Source organism: Petromyzon marinus, chromosome 3 (genome assembly GCF_048934315.1).
Source record: "Petromyzon marinus isolate PM22_M1 ecotype Great Lakes invasive population chromosome 3, UKy_Petmar_22M1.pri1.0, whole genome shotgun sequence".
Taxonomy (NCBI): Eukaryota; Metazoa; Chordata; class Hyperoartia; order Petromyzontiformes; family Petromyzontidae; genus Petromyzon; species Petromyzon marinus.
This window is the reverse complement of record NC_133669.1, coordinates 2,265,635-2,287,178: the sequence shown is the minus strand read 5'-3', so window position 1 is coordinate 2,287,178 and position 21,544 is coordinate 2,265,635. Positions and strand designations below refer to the sequence as shown.

The following is a 21,544-nucleotide window of genomic DNA, read 5'->3' as shown; positions in this document are numbered from 1 at the left end:
TCTTCGTAATGACAAAAGTGGTCGAGGCTCTTTCGTCTCCGGTTCCTCTGCCACCACCGCTTTTCCACACCCACCACACTCCTCCTTCCCCTTAGTAGTCCTCACTCTCACCGCCACCATCATCATCACGATTGCCTTCCTCACTCCCTCCCCTCAGCGGTCTATTCGGAGCACAAGTTTCAGGACTGAAGTCGGATGTTTTAAATGAATTGCCGCGTTAAGTTGCGATCGACCGGACATGCTTTCACAACAAGGTTGCCCTCATATAAACGCAGGTTCTGCGTTGCCCTTTTGCTCTCCCCTCATTATAATCCACCCACTTCACCTTTTGCTTTCTCCTCACTCTTCCCACGCACTTTTCCAACAACTCAGCGGCTCCCGCCCTAATTATTTTCGACCCGCAGACAAAAACATCTCCCATCACAACCCTGCACTTGCGCTACACCTTGGTCGCTCACTCCCTGCCGCGCGTTTCTACTTTTTTCTCCTCCGAGTACAGGCCTCTTCCTTCACCAGTTGGACGATCCACATTTAATTCTCCAATTGCAGCCACTCGGCTGCTAACAGAACTCCGTGGAATTTTGCTCGCGCGTGACGTCACAAAGCCGCTGCGTGTCGTTGCGCCATTGGCGGTGTGTGCGATGGAGGTGCACCATCGGTTGACGAGCTCACGGTAGGTGCGTTCTATTGCGTGTGCAAGAGTCAACGTGATTGTACGCAGTCTATCGGGGGAAGCCGCCCTGCGGTGGTTAGAGCACCATGATTGGAACTTGGTGACCCGGGTTGAAACCCAGTGGCCCGTTAACAGTGGTGAGTGTGATCACTGGCCACGGCTATCGATATCAGTGATCACGTGGTGAAGTATGGTCATGCAATCGCCATGATTGACAAGTCAGGGGTAGGCCTTCATCTTGCAATGGATTCAGAAAGGGCTGTAAAATGTTTACATTAGCTCCTTCACAATGCTTCCTGGCCTGGCGAGGATGTTATTGATGATAGTGGCGATAATGATGATAATGGAGATATGCATTTGCTGATGATGATATACATTGTTTGGTAGGTATTGGATGACGATGATGAAGGTGGTGAGAACATTACTTCTGGTGGTGATGAGGATAGTAGTGACACGACGATGTTGGTGAGGATAGCCGGAATTATTGCGTTCATGGTGGTGGCATTGGCAAGGATAGCAGTGTTAAAATGATGCATAACTGATTAATTGAAATTTATTAATTGTGCCCTCTGCTCCCACAGCGCCAGCACCTCCGCACCGAATACATTAGCCACCAAATACACGAGCTGCCAAATACGTGAGCCGCCAAATACGTGAGCCGCCAAATTACTGAGCCACCAAATACGTGAGCCACCAAATACGTGAGACACCAAATACATGAGCCACCAAATACATTAGCCGCCAAATACGTGAGCCGCCAAATACGTGAGACACCAAATACGTGAGACACCAAATACGTGAGCCACCGACCGACACTGCCGTATTGTCTAGAAGGCATCACTTAGAGGGGGGGACTTTCAGAGTCACTCTGTAACTCTCTCTGTGTTGTGGGGGCGATATACTTCCGTTGCTTTCTCAACTTCAGATCATGTGCCGCGGAATAGAAGTGGGGGGGAAAAAGATACAACTAAAGAAAATCCTTCAAATTTCAGCTTAAACTGCACGTGTTGTTAAACCAAGGTGGTCACATTGGGTCTGCTGCCACAGCGATCGCAATATTATGTCACCGCTATGAATTGTGGCCCACTCGTCAGTAGTCGAGAGTCCGCTTGACACGTGCGAGACTCCGCATGTGTCTGCGCATCCATGGCTGTCTCCACGCCTCTCGCTTTCCCTCCATGTTTGTCCATCGGTCTCTAAGTTTTGTTTAATTTTATCTCCGCCTCTCACTCTTATTTTCTCTGTTATTGTCCAAATTTATGTTTCTTTGTCTCCAGTCATCTTCGTGTCTGCCCTCATGTTTTGTGTCTCCCTCTTCCACGTTTGCCACATCTGCCTCCTGGCTTTGTCTCCCTCCACCTTCCTCGCCGTCGCGTCCTCCACGATTCTCCGCAGGTGTCTCTTCACCTCCCTCAAGTTGTTGGCCACTGTAATGGCTAATCATTTGGACAAGTTTCTTCTGCATTGAAGGATGCAGATGATCAAACAAATAGTGGCAGCAAGTGCTCGATTGAAGTCCTTTCAGGCTGAACAGGGAGAGAATTGTGATGAGCTTTCATTCAATGCTTCCCAGGCCCACAACACTTGCACCACCACCATCCATCGACCGTTCCACATCCCCATTTTGGATATATATTTTTTTCTCTGTCGTACATTCAATACGTTCACAGCCAAAGTTGAAGGTGCAGCCCCTGCAATTGCTTGCTCACGCCACTGCTGCTGGTGGAGAGGCCCTCTCCGGAGGAGCTCTAGAGAGCCGTGGTTTTTTTGTTTGCATACTCTTCCACGCTAACCAGACGACTTGGCAGAGGTGGGAATACCCACACTTTTCCCCACCGCACATGGCCTGCCGGTCGACTTAACTGTGTGCGGGTGAAGCCTTTTGACGACACTGCTGGATGGACAGAGCCGGGGGGACTTCTTTGAGTAACCCGCCACCATCGTGTTTCATCAGCTGCCCCGCCGGAAGATGGAACCGTGGCGATCTCTCGGGATCGCAAGCCCAGTCCCGCTAAACCCCACGGTGCCACGGCGAGCATCCAACCACATTGGCAGTGCTGGATTTAAAGAACCCACTGCAGTCGTGAATACTGTATGTGCGTTGTATGTGCGGCGTGCACGGTGTACACTATTTATAGACGTACGTACTGTATATACACGTAGTTACAATACGTTCCGTGTACACCATTTATGGATTTTATTATTTACGGGGGGGGGGGGGGGGGATAGAAAAACGCTAATCCGTGAAATAAAGACGCTACCGGGTTTCGTTTGGCACAAAAACACTGGCGTAGAATTTCAAAATGGAATTTTTGCAATTAAATTTTCAGTGGCTTCCGCAACCGGGGTAGTGGAAGGAAGACGAAGAATAAAATAAAAATGTACACATATATAAAAACGGTTTGCCCCAAAAAAAATCAATGGCTCGTGGAAGAGACATGTGCTGCTCCGCGTGCATGGCTTGCCCAGTCATCTGACGCTGATCAGCCCTGACGTAATCTGCGGTCCCCAGCGGGGTGCAAGGCAGTCGAAGGGGTGGGTGGGTTGGGTTGGGGATGGCGAGGAAGAGGAGGAGGAGGATGCCGAGGGGTAGTGGCTGAGGTTGGCTCGAGAGCCGCCGGGGGGGGGGGGCTGTGTGTGTGTGTGGGTGGTTTTAAGGGGGGCGACCGTCTGCAGACACCACGTGATGTTGGCACTGTTTGAGGGTTTGGGATTGCGGGCTGCAAGCAGAGGCAACCTTATTCTCTTCACAATACGGTCGGAGTAACAATTGGGGTGCAAATAAATCCGTCGAGCAAATATCATCAGCGCGTACGCGTGCCATTAACGCTTGCGAATACATATATTTTTTCCCCGTTGCATTAAAAAAAAACGTTTATGATAAGGATTTGGTGGGCGTACAGCCGTTTTGACACCTTCTTTGGGAATTTTCACGTCGCATTTCTTATTTCCCCGCTCGTGTAGAATGGCAACAAAGGGATCGGGGTGTTGTGTGACATTTCCTGTTTCAGGATGCACATTTATCACTGCGCCAATTAGTGATGGAGACGCCGCAGGAATACGCACGAGGCTGCAACTGTGTAAAGTCCGTATTTAACAAAAATATATATGCATCCACGTTAGGTAGTGTGCAACGTGTTTTATTTTTTGTGCACTATGGGAAAAAAATACAACGATGAAAATACACACAAGTCAACATAAAATATGCATTTACGAATTTGAAACTAAAAAAAATATTAAATTGTTCATATTAATAGTGGCCATGTCCTTGGTTTGAAGGAATGAAATGATACTAAATATATCATGTAGCATTGTAAATATTTCTTAATGAGACTATACGTTTGAATAAATTCATTTCAAAGCACAAACGTAGACAGTACAATGGAAAAGTTTTTATATATATAAATCACGTCTGTAACGAGCATAGCAAAAATGCGAAATCCAGACATGGGATTTGTAATACTGTACTGACATTACAACCTAAACATATTTTTACAATATCCTTATATTTTACACAAAAAGCATGTAAAACACCAATGATAGCCTAAAAAAATACATTCAAACGCATAAAAAAATCTGAAATACATTCTGAAAACCACACAAAATGGGCTGGAAATATTAAAATGATTCCAACATTGAAGGGTAACAAACATAAAAAAAATTATAATGCCTGTAGCGCATGCAAATGAATATCTGTAATGAAGCTACGATGATGAGTGGCAGCTTCCAGCCAGATTTATTACAGTACATTAGGTACAACAAATATCAAGGCTATCAACATGCTGTACACGTGTCTATTTCAGCATGCAAAGAGTTGCACTGGAAATATTTGTAATAATGATTTATAAATTGTACAATATTGTTTGACCATTCACCACACACGCACATATTTGCTCCAATTACTGTACACAATATATAATTCAGAGCACAGTTTTATGTAATGTTTAACACGTGTTTTCTCTTTGAAACGGCAGTGCACCTCCAAATAATCGTGAATCATAAATCTGCAAGGCCAGTGGTTGTTGGCAAGTCCTCGAATCCGCGAGGACACGAATTTCAATATCTGCGAGCTTGTGGATTTTTTTTAGAAAGCTAAAAACTCCCATAATCCCCAAATTACTTGCGGATTTTTGTAGTTGCTTCACCAATTCCTCCTAAAATTCGTGAGACACCACGATGGGAACGATTTTGTTTTAAGTGCGTTGAGTGGACTTTTATTTACAGCTGAAAGACAAATGGAGAATCGAGACAAATGGAGATAGACTGAGGTATGGCTGATGAAGGGGAATAACTTTATTTTAGTTTCAATCCGGAACGAGGAAAACTACCAATAAGACACAAACACGCCGATGACAAACCCCATCACCCATTCACATATGCGTGCATTATCACCTCATGCATGCCTATGAAATGAAGGGGTAAAGCATGGTGGGATATATATTTTTCCCCCACCAGTATGAACGTATAACAAGAACCTATTTTACGTGATATGAGGAAGGAGCAATGCCTATATATTTTCCTTTGAAGGCCACAATGTTATTGCTTAGGTACCACTGCCAATATCAAACAATTTTTGAATATGTAGCATATTCAAAATAGCACAATCTAGCCATCATTTTAATCAACTGAAGGTGTGGCCATGTTACAGCTGACATGGGTACAACTACAATTTTGAATAATGACCGAGAAAAACGCACCACGTATACAGTTTGTACTGATACAGTCTGTATATAGACCTCAAAGTACATTGATAAGTCAAGAGTATCATACTCTTTGTTTTTTTGGGTAAAGTCACGTAGGTAAAAAAATGTAATTCATTTATTTTATAAAAAAAATTACCCACGTGACTTTACCGAAAAAACCAAAGAGTATGAATCCTTGCAGTCAGCCCACTGCTGGATGGAGGCCTCCCCCCCCCACGCCGTGACGGTCCTGCGGCTGTGCCTGACCGTACGACACCACGCTGGTCACGAGGTGTTAGTGAGGGAGAAGGCGAGGAAGGAGCACAACCGGCTGTGAGATCACTCCCCACTGACGTTATCCATGTCCGAAATCAAACCGAGGTCATCGGGTTGATGACGCAGTGTGCTAACCGCCGTACCACCGCTCCCCCATAATAAATGGTAACGAGTAGGAAGGCCGTGATTCCAGCCAGCGCCCGCCCTCACCCCTCTCACTTCTCTCTCTTGCCCCATTCTCTCACGCTCCTCATGCAGAAGATACATCCAGAATTGCCCTTGCATTAGAAGTGCATCTGTGAAATACTGGATATCTGTGAAAAGGAGCTTTGTAGCTCATCGGATTCCTCCAGTCTAACTGACGATTCTGATAAAGTTATCTGATGTTAATTTGCTCGGTTTGTATTCTACCAGATGTTTGTGACTGGAGGCAAACATTCATTCTGCTTCTGGAAGAAGGCACCTGCCCGACTAGGCGACTATCGATGGGCATTGGTGGGGCATATTCCCCTTTCAGGAGCCACGTGATCGTCTTTCTTTTAAAAAAAATGTTTGTCAAAAAACGAATCGACAAACTGGTATTTTTTGCAAAACCTGCAGGTCATGATCTGTCTGCTGGTACATAACCGTCTCGTCACCTATCCTTGCTGTATGTATGTTGAACTTCTTTCGCATCGTACGTAGCCAACCGCGATAATCGGATGTGCGGGGGAAGGACAACAAACGAAACATTAAAAAGCTTTGTAAATAAATTAGTTTTCATTCTCTATTTAAAAGTGTGTAAGCTCCAGTGGTTTACTAATGTCAGAAGGAAGAGCATTGCAGGCGGACGCAGAAATGTATTTGAAAGCGCCGTGCAATGCAGCGACCGTCTTTGTTTGATGGTCAGCCAACAAAAAAACTTCCTAACAAACGGTGAGTCATTGCCGAAAATATAAAGAAAAGAAGCGGAGATATAAATTAAAAAAAATGTTAGCCCTTTGGCATTGGGGGATACCTTCATCCCCACGCCATGTCAGTCCTGCGAGTTGTTTGACCGTCCTTCACCACGTTGGTCAGTTCTAGGTTGCTGAAAGGATGTCGAAGGACCAGCGCAGATAACACTTGACACTGATGTTAGCCACGGCTGGGGAACGGAACTCAGCTGGGTTTATAGTGTATTGTGCTAACCACTGTGCCATCACTCCCCCCTTAAGTGATAATGATGTAAAATTAAATTTGAAGAAAATTGCCTTTTAATGTTTCTTGGTATAAAAATACCAAAAAACCAACTGCCATAGCTGGCTTCTCTTAACTACACATCATTTCCGTACAGCTCATTAGCGATTCAAAATGCAGCTTCATATATTGCAGGAACATGTTTGGTTCGGCGCAAACGCACATTTGAGGAACGAGTGCCTCAATTCTAACGGACCGCTTCTTGAGTGCGTCCGCCCACCACGTCCCCGGTGCCCGCCAGGCGGCTCGCCCTGAGTGCCACGCGTGGGGGTCTCCGCCTGGCGCAGGAACTCCCAGGCTTCAGTCCGCGACCACAGTCCGTTGTGTTGTCGCAGCGGATCAAGATCAACTTCCCGTCGTGTCTGTCGCTGCAAGTGGCGGAGCGCCAGGCCCCAAGCTCGAGGAGATTGATTGTTCCCCATGGCAGTGAGGTGGCCACCCGCCCTGAACCGGACTCTCTTGAACGTGGGCACCACCCCCAGCCCGCTCCCCCCCCCCAGCCCGCCCCCCCCCCACCGCGCCGGTGCCGTCTGTCTTCAGGATGGAGTCCGGCGGCGGGCCTCCCGGAGCTTCGGCAGGAGATTGTCCGATAGCTTGGTCTGTGAGGGTCACCATCTGTTTCAGTCTATCGCGTAGCGGGGTACCAGCTGCGGAGGAGGAGCCATCGCATTGGTCACATGTGTAGGCTAGCCCCCCGGTGTAAGTTCTGTGGTGGCGGACGTTGTGACCCAGTTGCCTCAAGACTGCAAGGCTTGGGCCGATTGGGCAAGGAGAGTAATATTTCTTGTCCGAGAGTGCAAATGAGACAATGGTCGGTCAAATTGATGGCCCCTAGATGATAAAGGCGTTAGCACCTAGATAGGGATCTATATGTATAATGTGCTCTCTGATCACTGCTGTCAGGGCAATCAGGATAGGACCTTGGTGAATACTCGTGATGACGACCCAAAACCGAAGGGAAGAGCCGCCGGAAGATAAGCGTAGGTACTGATCATGGTGTGAGTGGATGGATGGGTGCATTGGGAATATAGATCCTGCAACTCCACCAAGGTCAGCTTGCCATGTGGTTGAAGGGCTTTTGTGAGATCGAGCCAAGTGACTCTCTTAAATGTTGATAGTCTGAGGAATGTAATGAGCTTCCTCAGCTCTGTAGACCCCTGATTGCTTCTTCGCCATGGAAACTTTGGAATAAGGCCTCGTGCCCTGTTTTTGAATGGTACTGACCCACTTGCCTGGATGTAGAAGTGGATTGATGGTCTCGTTCTAGGCATAGGGCCCTGGTTATACTCCGGGTGCACCGGAGGTGGCGGAGGGGAAGAATCCACAGAATGGAGTTGGGCAGGGTGAAAAAAAATCAAGTCGGTAAACCCTGGCTCATTACCGGTCGTGGTCCAGGTGGGAAATGAGGTAGCAAGGCGGCCAGCAGTAGGAAAACGGAATGGGGAACCCGGTGTACCTTCCCAAGTGACGGCAGCGCTGCTGGCGCTTGCCGGAGGGGGTGCTCATTCGCCCACTTTTTTGCGTTGGCGCCACTTGGGATTTGCGTTTTGTCTTGGGGTCTAAAGTAGCGGGACTTTGTCGGTCGGGCAGAAGGAAAACGGCCTTCTGGCCATACTTCCCAGAATGCTAGCGGGAGAAGTGAAATGCACGAAAAGGCTTGAAGGATAATGTGTCCACCATTCGGTTCAAAAAGGGTGAATTAAATATATTAACAAACACTACTAAACTACAGACCCCTTTGCCTCTTGTCGCACATGTACAGATCGTTCACGCACATCGTTGCGGAACAGAATAAAAAGTTGATACAAACCACACGAGTATGCGGGGTTTAGGAAAGGTTTCTATACCACTGACCACATATGAATAAGATTTTGTAACAGACCGATACATTTAAATCACCATTGTGCCCAAACTGTGTAGACTACAAGAAAGCGTTTGACTCGGTAGATGTCAATGAAGTCATCCAAGCTCTCACAAACAGAGCCCTTAATAAAACCCTATTTAGAAATAATATCCATTTACACAGCCAGAAAAGCCACATTACGATAACGTGAATAAAGTACCAAGGTACATCGTAGAAAACGACGGGGTGACGCACTTTCAGCAACGTTCACAAAAACAAAAGGTATTTTTTTAAATGTTTCGTAGAAACAGTGTTACCTATTCATGGCAAGACGGTAACCCCAGCATTGCCGATGTCAAAGTCATTATCACGTTCAATGGGAGCGAGGTGCGGGATATGATAGAAGAACTTGGTAAAGAAGGCAGCAAAGTCGGACTCTGGATAAGCATGAGCAGAACAAGGTCACAACACAGAAATTTCGCTCAGCAATTAGGGACTTCTGTTAACGTTGCTGCTTGCGAATTGTATTGAGAAATAAATCGGATCATGGATTAAATAACGTACGCAGGTTAATACCATCGTTCAACCTGTTAGGAAAAGTAAGAGGGCTTATGCAAGACGCGTCACTGGAAGTCGTCATGGCCCAGGGCCAAGAATAATGACGGAATGGCAGCACAAGTATGGAACTCGTCCGAGATGACGTTTACCGCAGAGGAGATGGAACGATGGAGGTGCCTAGTGGTGGATTGTTACAGATTACAGGATCATCACAGATGGTGATGCCTTGGTGGGGGGGGGGGGCGGGGAGTGATCAGCCAGCAGCAGATTGACTGATGATTATTATGACCCTGTTGGGTTTTATTTTTGAACATTTCTAAACCAATATTTTTTTTGACAATGGGGATGTTACAAAAATAAATGTAGAGCCCTATCAAGTTGTAAGAGATTTGGTCGAAGAATGAGATGACGGCCCGTTGATGTGAACAGCTGTTCACAACATTCTGCTCGACCAGAAAAGCAAACAACAACAGTAGTTTGTCAAAAGACTATGAGCTATAAGAACAGGTTTCACACTTTCTGGCAAAAAAAAACAGGTGTTAAGATATATATTCTTGGTTCTTTCGGTCAAGTCACGTTGAAGGGAAACAATAAAATAATAAAATATATATTAAACAATAAAATTCTCACGACGTTTCGACTGCAACACAAGCAGTCATCATCAGGTGTGAAAACCAACGGCAAGAACATTTGAAAGAAGTGGCGGTTTGTATTTATTCATTTATTTTTAAACGTTAGCACCACGGATAGCGATTTGACAGTTTGTTTAGATGGACGAGTCCATCTAAAACACTAAACAAAAACCTTTTGCAAGGAATGAAGTCTGCATTAACCACACGATACTTGTGGTGAACATGCAAACAAACATGCTCTGGTAATGTATGCATTGTCTTTTAAACTGATTGGTCTACACCAGAGACAGCCTTCTTTAGGGCCCAGTCTCACTACCAGTGTCAGACCAGAGAACGCAAAAAGAACAGCACAAAGACAATGCCACTATCAGGGCAGTTATAGCTCGGGGTGAGCAGCTACAACGTGGGAACTTTCTTGCCAGTATCAAAATATAAGGAATAGGTTTTACCCTTTCTGGCAATAAAACAGGTGTTTAAGATGTTAAAACATCAAACAGAAACCTTTTTGCAAGCTATGAGCTGCTGCACCTTGTTCCAAAAGAAAATGGTCACCGGTAAAAGATTCAGGATTAAGGGATTCCTACCGTAATCAAATAGTTTCCGATCTCCATTCATTTTACCCAGTCTCATATTGCTCATAGCAGCACATGACAGTGATGCATGGCACGTAAACTATCTTTGCTGCGGGTGAAAGCAAATCGGCACCACGTGCGGAGTTGTTACGATTCGATCGCACCACGCTGCCACGCCATGTGCGTGTCACTGTTCGCCGCCATTTTCAACGCCAGTACTGCTGCTGTTGTTGCTGTTGTCTACAACAGCGGTCCCCAACCTTGTTGGCACCAGGGACCGGTTTCGTGGAAGACAATGTTTTCACGGACCGGGGGGAGGAGGTGGGGGTTATCATTGGGTCTTTCCCCCTTTTCAAAGAAGCTCTGCAGCGACCTTTGTTTTTTTTTACTCATTTTGGCTACTAGGGGGTTAGAGCTTTGTGGGCTTACCAACACTGTGACTGAAACGAGCGCGCAGTGCGGGAAGAGGCGCGGATGGAAGTGGTGAATAATAAAATCATGGGAGCGGGCCACGCGCGGACTCACCGCTCTCACCTCCTGCTGCTGCTGCTGTGCGGCCCGGTTCCTAACAGGCCACGGACCGGTACCGGTCCGTGGCCCGGGGGTTGGGGCCCCCTGGTCGACAAGGGCAGTCGTGGGATCTCTGAGCGTTCTAGGCCACAGCTTTGTCTCTGCCGTACGACTTTAGTTATTAAGAGTTTAAAAAAGGCATTACGTTTGTGGGTAACCATTTCATTTATACTGCGTTTTTAATTTGGTGATGTTTCATCGGAAAGCATACACGGGACATGTTCCCAACCTTTTTAAGCACAAATGTTTATCCCAATTATAAAGAATTTTCTCTGAGAGGCAACCCTCGTGTTTCTACCTGCCTCCCCTGCAAGAGAAGTGTCGTTTTAATGGCCTTTCGCCTGGCAAAAGACCAATTGATAAATTGAATACTCCTGCTGAGCAATACCAAAGGCATCGGTTGAGTTACAGTACAGTAGTCATGGTAATGCTTGTGCTCTGTCCTGCACACAGTGATGTCTGGGTGCAGGACATGCCATGCACTCATGCCTGGCCCAGTGGATTCGTCGTCTTTTAAAAATAATAAGTCTGTTGTTTAGGACCAAAAACAAAGTATATCAAATTTTGAGGAGTCATTTCGTTCACATTCACGTTGTTACACATTTCAATCAATATGTTCAATTTATATCTCCTCTCGAAGTAGTTTGACGAGCAGTGTTTTAGTTGCTTCTCATGTGCGTCTGTGCACTGGCCTTCCCTGCCCACCGCCATGGCAGTGATGGATTTAACAGTGCAGCTCCGGGCTGGGGGTTGGTGGTGTGGTGATGGCGGTGGGCCCTGTAAGTCGGCCAGTACTGGGGTGGGATGCACAACCAGCCCACGGCGAGTGAGGGCCACGCAGGTTCACCTGTGGGCTGGGCGCATCCCACCCAGCCGCATGGCCCCCTCGCTCACTGTGGGCGAACAAAAGGGGACTTGAGAGAGAGATATAAACAAAAGAAAAAACACACATTGGACATTCAAACGCAACAACTGAACAGGCTATGGCTAGAACTCTGGTTAGAAATGCAGCCCTTGGTCATTCAGCGGGATACGTTCATCGTATCTTGCCACTCTGGTCAGTGCAGGTTGGTGAAAGGGGTTCAAGCCAGCAACTACGTTCAGGTGTCAACTCGCCACTGACGATGGTCGCGATCGGGAATCAAATTCGGGTTCCTGAGTTCACAGCGAAGTGCACAAACCACTGCTCCCACCCCATTCTAAACATAATTACAATCATTACAATTAATTAGTCTATTTGCAAAACACCGCTCACACTGTACGGTGAACAGCTATGGGATTTTATCTTAAATACTGGGTGTTTAAATGTGCACTGCTTACTAAAATCGTCCGTGATATAGCACGCTGAGAACGATTGCTTAAGGGTGCTTTATAAATTATTCTTATTACTCCAGAATGTATGTAATTGTGCATACATGCTTGGTTGTGTGAATACAAGAGAACTCCTCTTATCTGTTCCCCTACTACCTGTGACGCCTATTATCCACGCCCCGACGGTGTACTTTTTGCGAGAGGTATATTTGTATATATGATTGTGTATGAGTGTGCTTGTACGTGTGCATGTATGTATGTACACGTCTGTATGGGTCACTGCGTCATCTACACACGTCTCGACTTGTTAATTGTGTGTGAAGTTAGCAGTTTCTGCAGTGAACAAAAAACGCAACCTCTGTCCGAACGGACTGATTGAGGTGCGTGTCTGTGTGCTTGTCGGTGGGTCTGTGTGTGTGCTTCCTGGTGCATGTGGGTGTCTTATCTCTCTGCATCTCCATGTGTCTCTATGTCCCTGTTTTACAGATATACGTGCAGAGATAACAGACAGACACACTGAGAGATACGAGTCAAAGATCCCCACTGCACTTTCACAGACTTCCAATTATGCATCAATCTGGAGTCAAATTAATCCAATTATCCATGGACACTGACCTGCCCTTTTTTCCCAGCATGCACCGCAGGAAGGTACATCGTTACTCCAATTACCCGAAATTTATTTGCAGCAATGAGAAGTTGAATGGCAAATTCCTTCAATTATCTGCGCTAATCCGAAATGTTGCGTGGATGGAGGTAAGGCAAATTCGCAGGTAACCGCCGCGCTGGCAGTCGGAGACGTGAAATTGCTCAGCCACATTGTCGTGGACACCAGCAAATTCTGCAATACAAACGAATTGCTTTTCGGTCGAAAAGAGCAAGCTTTAAATTCTGTGCCGGTGGTGGGGGTCGTCCGGCACCGTACTTTATTTTATTTTTGGCCACAAGCCCGACGGGGTATTTTCATTGCGATCGTCGAGAAATGTACGAAAGCTGCGTCCTCAATGCAGGCCAGGAAAACATTGGCGTGTGGGTAGATGTGATATGATATGCAGGTAGTCACTTTCGGATCGCTTACATCATTATCCACCGTGTCTCGCAAAGGAAATCGCAGTGCTTTCGGACTGTAGAGATGTTCTGGGGTTTTTTTAATGTTTAAAAGGGTTAGGGTTTGTTTGAGTGCTTATGGTAATCAAATAAAACACAAACAAGTTACAAAATGTTTAATTCGAGGAACGCTTTGATCACAGCTAAGAAAGCTTAAAGTATCGCCACCCTAATTGGTGAACTGTGGAGATTATTGCGTTACAAAATTGCGAAATGTGTGGGGGGAGTGAGACGAGTTGGGAGAGACTTGGGGGACGAAGTAATTTGTAGATTGGCAGAACAAGAGACGCTGGGAAGTGGGATAATAACAAACAACTCTTGGCATGACGACGCATCAATCCATCGGAAAATATCGATCCTTTAAGCTCATGATAGACGCATAAAACCTCCGGTGCAAGAGCCGACTTGATTCTGTTGGTATCTTTTATGCAATGGATTTGGGTGACGTCTTCCTTTCACCCGAGGCTCTTATATTCACCACGGCGTTAACGAACTAATGGATGGCCGTGAGTGACGGCTACTCGTGGAATCGCGAGGGGAGCAAATCGTTGCATCTCTCAAACGCGATGGGGGGGGGGAGCAATGAGGTCGCCATTGTACTTTTGTTAGAAGTTGTTAAAACTCCATCGGCTCACAACAGTTCACTCCCTTGCACGATTCAATTGTCAGTTGGGGATCGTGATTTTACCACAGATTCCATTTGATTCTATCTCTCATGCATATTATCTCACTGACATGCATTCTGCATGCCTTCGTTTTTTTTATTGTAATAATAGATGCCCACACAGGGTTCGATGCTAGCGTAATAATTAAATTTACTTCGAATGCTCAACGGACGTAGGGAGTGCGCACTCCTTTCTATCCCCCATTATGTAACAGAAGCTGATAAAAAAAAACCACCCATGGCGTAACCTGTGACTACTCGCCAAACATCACGAGGCTGCAAAATCACCTGCAAGGTACTCAATTGGGATTACTCACAGCGGCAACATCGCCCCCTACTGAGAAAACGTAGCAGTACCCTCCTGAAAAAAAGTATTGAGACTCGGCGAAGGCTTTCCCGAGTAAACAAGCGGAGTAATAATAATTATAATGATAAATCTAGTGGTATGATAATTACCTTTCAGTTCTGTAAGCAACTGTTCCCTATTCCAAGCAGCTTTAAATTATGTATATTTTTGTATAGTGTAAATACAAGAAGTGTGGCCCACCTTAAAGCGTGACACCACCACAACTGCTGCCTGTAAATTGGTTTTGCCAATCTCAAAGCTGCTGCTATATCAGCACTCGCCTTCAAACGCTGTTTAGTTCCTCTCATTGAACAGTTCATGACTCCGTTAGGTTATGTGTTGTAAAGCTTAATTAAATTAACTTCAATTTTGATTTAAAGCTTTCGTGCCAGCAGGGATTCATATTCTTGGTTCTTTCGGTAAAGTCACGTAGAAGGGAAACAAAATAAAAATATATTTTATTTTATTTATTGTTTCCCTTCTACGTGACTTCACCGAAAGATAATAAAATAATACTATTTTTATTATTTTATTGTTTCCCTTCTACGTGACTTTACCGAAAGAACCAATAATATAAATTAACTTAGCCGACCACGGATATCTTTTTTTTTAAATAATCTCTTGGGCATCACCACTTTCTCCAGTTAAGCAACGGTACGGGACTGATAGATGGACAGCCAAATAGTTTATTTCACGTTCAGTGATTATTCACCAGTTATGTGTGGATTATGATTATTTGTTGTATCTGTCGAGCAGTTATTTGGTAGTTTCTACACTGCACTTATTAATCCGGCCACATGCATTCGATTCCTTCTCAAGGCCAACATCACTGACCGGTACTGAGCCGCCCCCGAGGTCGACTGTCTTGAATGAGCGCACGGTGCAGTGTTTCAACATCAACGCTGGGGAGACAAAGGCATTGTGCTCGCCACCCACCGCCCCACCCACCTCTCGCCAGGTGCTGTGCCCGCGTTAATAGGCGTTCGCTGACAATGCTTGCCCAAGTCTGTTAAACGGTATATGGGGGATCTTTGTCTTTGTAGTCTATATGTGTCAGTGTTCTTCCTATGCAAGGCCCGCAGGCCACTGGCCGGCCCCTAATGATGGCCTTGAGTGCGGCCCCTGACGTGTGGCCCCAGACAATACGCAAATGTTAACACGTCCCCATCGTGCTGCTGCTGTCAAACCCAACAATGGTTTAAAATGTGTAGCGGCCCTCACACTGATGGTGTCTTATCGGCGAAAGTGGCTCCCCTCTAAAAATGAGCGAAGAACGCTGCTGCACGTCATGTTTCATGTAAAGGGGACGTGTGAATGAATTCAGCAATGAATGAGCGGTGCATTCTGGCACACGTCACTCACAATACTGTATATACTATAGAGAGTCCAGGAGAATCCCTCTTATCTAGGGTGAAGTGGGGGATCATGATCAGAGATCCTATTTTTCGGCATGGTTATGATTTTATTACACTTGCCTCCAGGAAAAGTTCTAGATTTAATGAGCCACTCCTCATATCCAAATACAATTGTGGATGACAGGAAGCTGTCCCGCAAAGCAGGATGGGAAACCCCACGGATAATCGCGGATAATGGGAAGCGTAGGGCCATGGTAAATAAGAGTTTCCGTGAACTCTGCAGCTCCCATGGATAACAACGGTCGCGTGTCATAGGGTTGCGGATAAGGGGAGTGCTGTAGTTACTAATTGTTATTTGAAAGTAAACATTTTGTTGTTGTTTGAAATGTATATGTGGCACTTTGTAGAACCACTGTACTACAACGCAGCATGCAAACTCGCAATATCTTACGCGGGGCCTGTGGCATTCTACGCTCATCGCTTACTCTCTCAGGTCAGGGTTGCAATTCTCAAGCACTAAACTGTGACCTCTTTAATGGTTACTCTGGTCCAAAGGTGATGAGGCTGTTTTTCTCAGTGCACGGTGTACATGCAAGCTCTGTTGTTGTTTTTTTTTTCTCACCAAGGAACAAAAATGCCATTAACAAAGCCAAAAAAACGTAACGGTTGCACGTTTTTACACCTTGAATAGATGGGTCGGTACACATTCACGGCAGTGCCCCCTTAATGTGAGAACTTTAATTGCTCGGAGAATCATGGACACAGGAAACGATAAATGTAATTCTTGGAGATTGTTTGCAAGAGTGAGTGGTGTCTCTAATTAAGGGTGCAATATACAGAGTTCAACTGAAGTTCTAATTGTTAACTGAGAATACTTACAGCAACACGTTAGCAAATGAAAACATATCATTCACTAGTCAGGCCCGATGCACAAGATCGATGATGTTGATGGCGACTTCTGTTCAACGCTGCAGTTAATAACTCATGGTGATGAAATTAACCCTCGGATTCAGAAGTCGCATAATGCAGACACTTTAAACACATGGATAAAACTTTAAAACAACCGATTTTTGTGCATTACTTTTGAGTCTTAGAAGATGGGCGAGATACTCCGTGGAATGGACAACCACTCGATACAAAAGATTAATTCTGTATTCCAGAGAGGCTTCATAATGTATTTATGTTCAGGCCTACCCACCTCACAGGATTACAATATAGCCTTTATAAAATTACTCCATCACCACAATTACCGAAGGTGGTTTTTTTAATGAATAAAAAAATATTGATAACAGAGAAAGAGCGAGGCGCACAATATTAACGATAAATACTTTTTGATTTAAAGCTTTCGTGACTGCAGGGATTCATATTCTTGGTTCTTTCGGTAAAGTCACGTAGAAGGGAAACAATAAAATAATAAAAATATAAAACAATAAAATTCTCACGAGGTTTCGACTGCAACACAAGCAATCATCATCAGGTGTGAAAACCACACCTGATGATGATTGCTTTTCACACCTGATGATGATTGCTTGTGTTGCAGTCGAAACGTCGTGATAATTTTATTGTTTTACATTTTTATTACTTGATTGTTTCCCTTATACGTCACTTTACTGAAAGAACCAAGAAGATAAATACTTTAGTAGTTCAGTCGTGAATACATTTGAACATTTGTTTTGCATTGTCAACGGTTTAAAAAAGGGTCACCGAAATGTGGGCTTCTCCGAATGTATTATTTCGTCTATTTATGGGCAGATTGCTTAAACATGCAAATGTAATATTCCGATGGGAAAGTGAACTACCGTCAATATAATACACGACATCCAGATGGCGATAGTGTAAGAATGTCAGGTGTTTAATATATTAATGAAGACGAGTGCTGCATGTGAATGTAATTTCAGAATCACAAGCCTCCTCGATGGTCCACCAACCCTCGCCTCCCAAAACGCCGGGTAACAGGCGTGTGCATCTGTTCTGATGTTTACCCACTGCACCAGGTGCTCGTACCAGGTGGGAGTGACGTGCAGGTGATACAGGAGAGGTTTGGACTAGCCGGGAATGGGAATTCAGTTTGCTAGATTGGTAAGTACTGCTGTGTGCTAACCATTACGCCACCACTTCACACTTGACAGTACTTGGTCTTTATAAAAGCTCTATGAACGTATGTGTACGTGCGCGCTTATGTCTGCGTATGTTAGTGTGTGGCTGTGTACAGGTATGTGTGTGGATGTGACCGCGTGTGTAGGGGAGCGGTAGTGTAGCGGTTTGCGCTACGCTGCACTACGAACCCAGCGACCTGAGTTCGTTTACCGCTCCTGGCCAACACCAGTGACGATTATCTGTACTCGTCCTGGGCCTCCCCTAGGTCGACTCAGCCTCAAGTGAGTACCGGGTGCGCTGTGTAAACATCGCCCCTGGGGAGACAAAGGCGGCCGGGCGTGGTGTTGGCCACCCACCCCCTCGTGTGATGTGCCGGCCTTCATAGGCGCTCGCTAACAGCACTTGCCCCTACAGTCTGTTCAGGCTACACGGGGGATCTTTGTCTTTTTTATGTATGGGCGTGTGTGTGTGAATAAGTGGGGAACATAGTAAGTGAATTGTGCGCTGAGCTGTGAACCCGGTGACCTGGGTATAATTCCCAGCCATGCACATCAGTCGCAAGTGAGTATATAAGAACCTGTCATGGGCCTCCCCTATGTCGACTCAGCCTTAAAAGGAGTACTTTGTGCAGCGTAAATATCACCACTTGGGAGATAAAGGCGGGCAGGTGTGACCTGACAATACCACCTTTCGCACACATCAGTTCCGAGTCAAACTTGATCGGTGTTTGCTAACAATGCAGGCGATCTTTGTGTGCGTTGTTGTGCACAACCACTGCGGTGACGTCACCACCACTTTGTAGTGAATGGCGACTTGTTGTGTGTACATGTGTGCATCATCAGCTTCATCATCAGCAACAGAAACATCGTTGTCCTCATTTTTGTCATAGGTAACAGAAACAACACTTTGTTATCAACATCAACCAGTATAATTGTTGTTTGTGCAGAAATCCATTTGCGCTTTGCTTTTGCACCTGTTTGTACGTGCATGCGTGTCTCATGAAAGGCAGCCCTATTGGTCAGCCCAGCCCGTCGGCGGGGCTCGCGTGATGATGTCAGGACGCACGGAATTAGTTCCCTAGGCACTCCCCCAGCTGCTGATTGGCTGCCAGATCGGGAACAGTTTTATTACTGTGGCCACCAGAATTTCGAGGAATCGAAATATTATACAGCATTTTTGCCATTGAGTACAACTCCGGAAACCTCCACAATTCAAGAAGGATCAACACAGCACCACGATCTCAACATGTAAGACCATAATCTGCCCATAATACCGATTTATGATACCCTTGGCCTTCACTATGGTACCACACAAGATACATTTACGAACAACTTGAAGATAAAACCGAGTATATGCAAGGCGGTAACCGAGAATGTTCATATAGGTGACAAGAAGTGAAGCAGAAGTCGGGCATAGTGATGGACTCGCGGACCAGTACAAACAAAATCCAGTCAGTTTTTATCAACAAAATTGAAACAATGGGTGAAACGTGGGTCCAGAATATTTATCTGAAAACCAGAGTTCAGTGGAACCTCAACAACAAATAATTAAACTTCTATTTTAGGCTGGGATGCAGATGGAGTCAGTGATTTTGGACTATGGAGGATGTATGTAGGCCTAATCACAACACTATTCAATGACGCCAAAGTACAATGTAGAGGAAAATTGCGATGTAGTGCACCGTTTCATTCGGGGAATCATCCCCACGTTCACGAGTCCTGAATTGGCACAGCTGCCGATTGTAAAGCCAGATTCGAATTGGTCAATCACCCCTCCACATACTCACCACCCGTGGCTTCCCAGAGGCTTCCACATCTTTCAGCTGTTAAAGAGACACTTTTGAAGAAAAAGTTTTCTAACGCTAGTGAAGTCAGTGCTCTGAATGTATGCTTTGAGAATCTGGCATCAGTGGACCAAGTGCATTGCACTTCAGAGAAGCAATGCACGAGAAATCTCCTTGTCCAACATGCTTCCATTGTATTTTAAATTATCTTTGAATGGAATTGACCATCGACGAATAAAAGTCCCTTCCCAAGGTGGAAAACACATTTATATTGGAAGCAAAGTAATTAATGAATAATAAAGTGAATATTAGGATCGACTTAAAATGTGCGACAACGGGTGTTGCAAACAGCAACCATGACTCCATGAATTCAGAGCTGTGGACAGCTTTAATGGCAGCGGCATTGATGTGCCCTTGATCTTAATTCACATGCGTTCTATTCCCTATTCATCTAGAGCCAACCATACTCTTTGGTTCTATTCGGTAAAGTCACGTAGGTAAAAAATAAAATAACAAAATAATTATCACGACGTTTCGGCCACAACACAAGTGGCCTTCATCAGGTGAAGGGACCGGACTGTCCAGAGGACAGCGTTGGAGTGAAGACAGCCAAGCCCAGGTCGCGTCCTTTAAGCTGTGTGGGAAGAAAACAAAAAACGCCTTGACAAAGGAATTAGCATAAAATGATGTACTGGACCGGCACGGTGGGGGGGGGGGAGTTTACATGTTGTGTGAAGGGAAATAAGCTGCTGTGAAAGTTTGGGATACCACTACTTGAATAAATATACTGTACCATTGAAAATTAGTTTAATGTTTGGTTTGATTTAGAACATCTTTCCAATGATTGCTTAATTGGAAACCATCCTCTCGGTTGAAATTGTGTCTGTGTTTGTAAATCTGAATTGCCTCGTGGACAAATCTCTGATAAAAACCCGTGGGTTTGCAGAGAACCTTGGTATCAGAGAAAACTATATCGTGATCACCCACAGCGTTGTAACAGTGATCAGCTACGGCAGAAGAATTCGTTCTGCCGTGTTTCAAATCTGATTTGTGCTCGCGAATTCGGTCAGAGACATGTCGTTTCGTCTCCCCGATGTAGCAGTCACCACAGGTGCAGCTCAATTTGTAAACCCCAGGGTACTGTAAGTCAGGAACGACATCCTTCACGGATGGGATCAGGTCACGGATTTTGTGTACTGTATTGAACCGGACCAGGATCTTGTGTTTAGAATTTTGGAGATATTTTTAGTAACGCCTGCTATATATGGTAGTGTGATGGTTTTGACCGGAGTATCAAGTGGTTGTTTCTGTATGGAGGGAGAAACAGCTTGACGGATGGTACGGTCAGAGTATCCGTTTCTCTTGAGGGCCAGGTGTACATGTTTTAATTCACTGGTCAGGTGGTGTTGGTCCGAAATGCAATGTGCCCGGTGGAATAACGTTTTGATGAGATAATTATTTTGAGCTGGGTGGTGGTGGGAATCAGGTTTCAAGTAGGAATCTGTGTGGGTGGGTTTCCTGTAGACAGAATGCCCCAGTGAGCCATCAGGTCTCCTCTCAAACAGAACATCCAAGAATGGTAGCTTGCCATCTTTCTCCACTTCCATGGTGAATTTGATGGCGGGATGTCTAGAATTGATGTGGTGTAGGAAAAGGTTCAAAGCTGGGAGGCCATGTGGCCAAATGACGAAAGTATCATCCACATATCTCTTCCACAGGGAAGGTCTGAGGGTGGAAGTCTGGATGGCGTCTGATTAAAATTTCTCCATGAAAACATTGGTTATCACTGGTGATAAGGGATAACTCATGGGGGTACCCTCATTTTGTTTGTAGAAGGTGCCATTCCAAGTAAAGTAGGTA

The 21,544-nt window shown here is 45.4% G+C and overlaps 1 protein-coding gene and 2 long non-coding RNA genes across 24 annotated transcripts in view; 2 read left to right on the top strand and 1 right to left on the bottom strand.

Moving 5' to 3' along the window:
- LOC116951355 (myelin transcription factor 1-like) overlaps positions 1-21,544 on the bottom strand; it is a 291,238-nt gene that overhangs the window by 239,085 nt on the left and 30,609 nt on the right. The window lies entirely within an intron of this gene.
- The window catches only part of LOC142930199 (uncharacterized), a 59,336-nt gene that overhangs the window by 12,079 nt on the left and 25,713 nt on the right, over positions 1-21,544 (top strand). The gene's annotated exons all lie outside the window — the stretch shown is intronic.
- Positions 14,313-18,345, top strand: LOC142930203 (uncharacterized). Of its 2 annotated transcripts, XR_012946261.1 has the most exons (4): positions 14,313-14,398; positions 15,269-15,407; positions 16,212-16,297; positions 17,703-18,345. It is a non-coding gene; the product is annotated as an uncharacterized LOC142930203 (long non-coding RNA). The 2 variants fall into 2 exon arrangements; XR_012946260.1 differs by lacking the exon at positions 17,703-18,345 and having other exon boundaries at positions 16,212-16,436.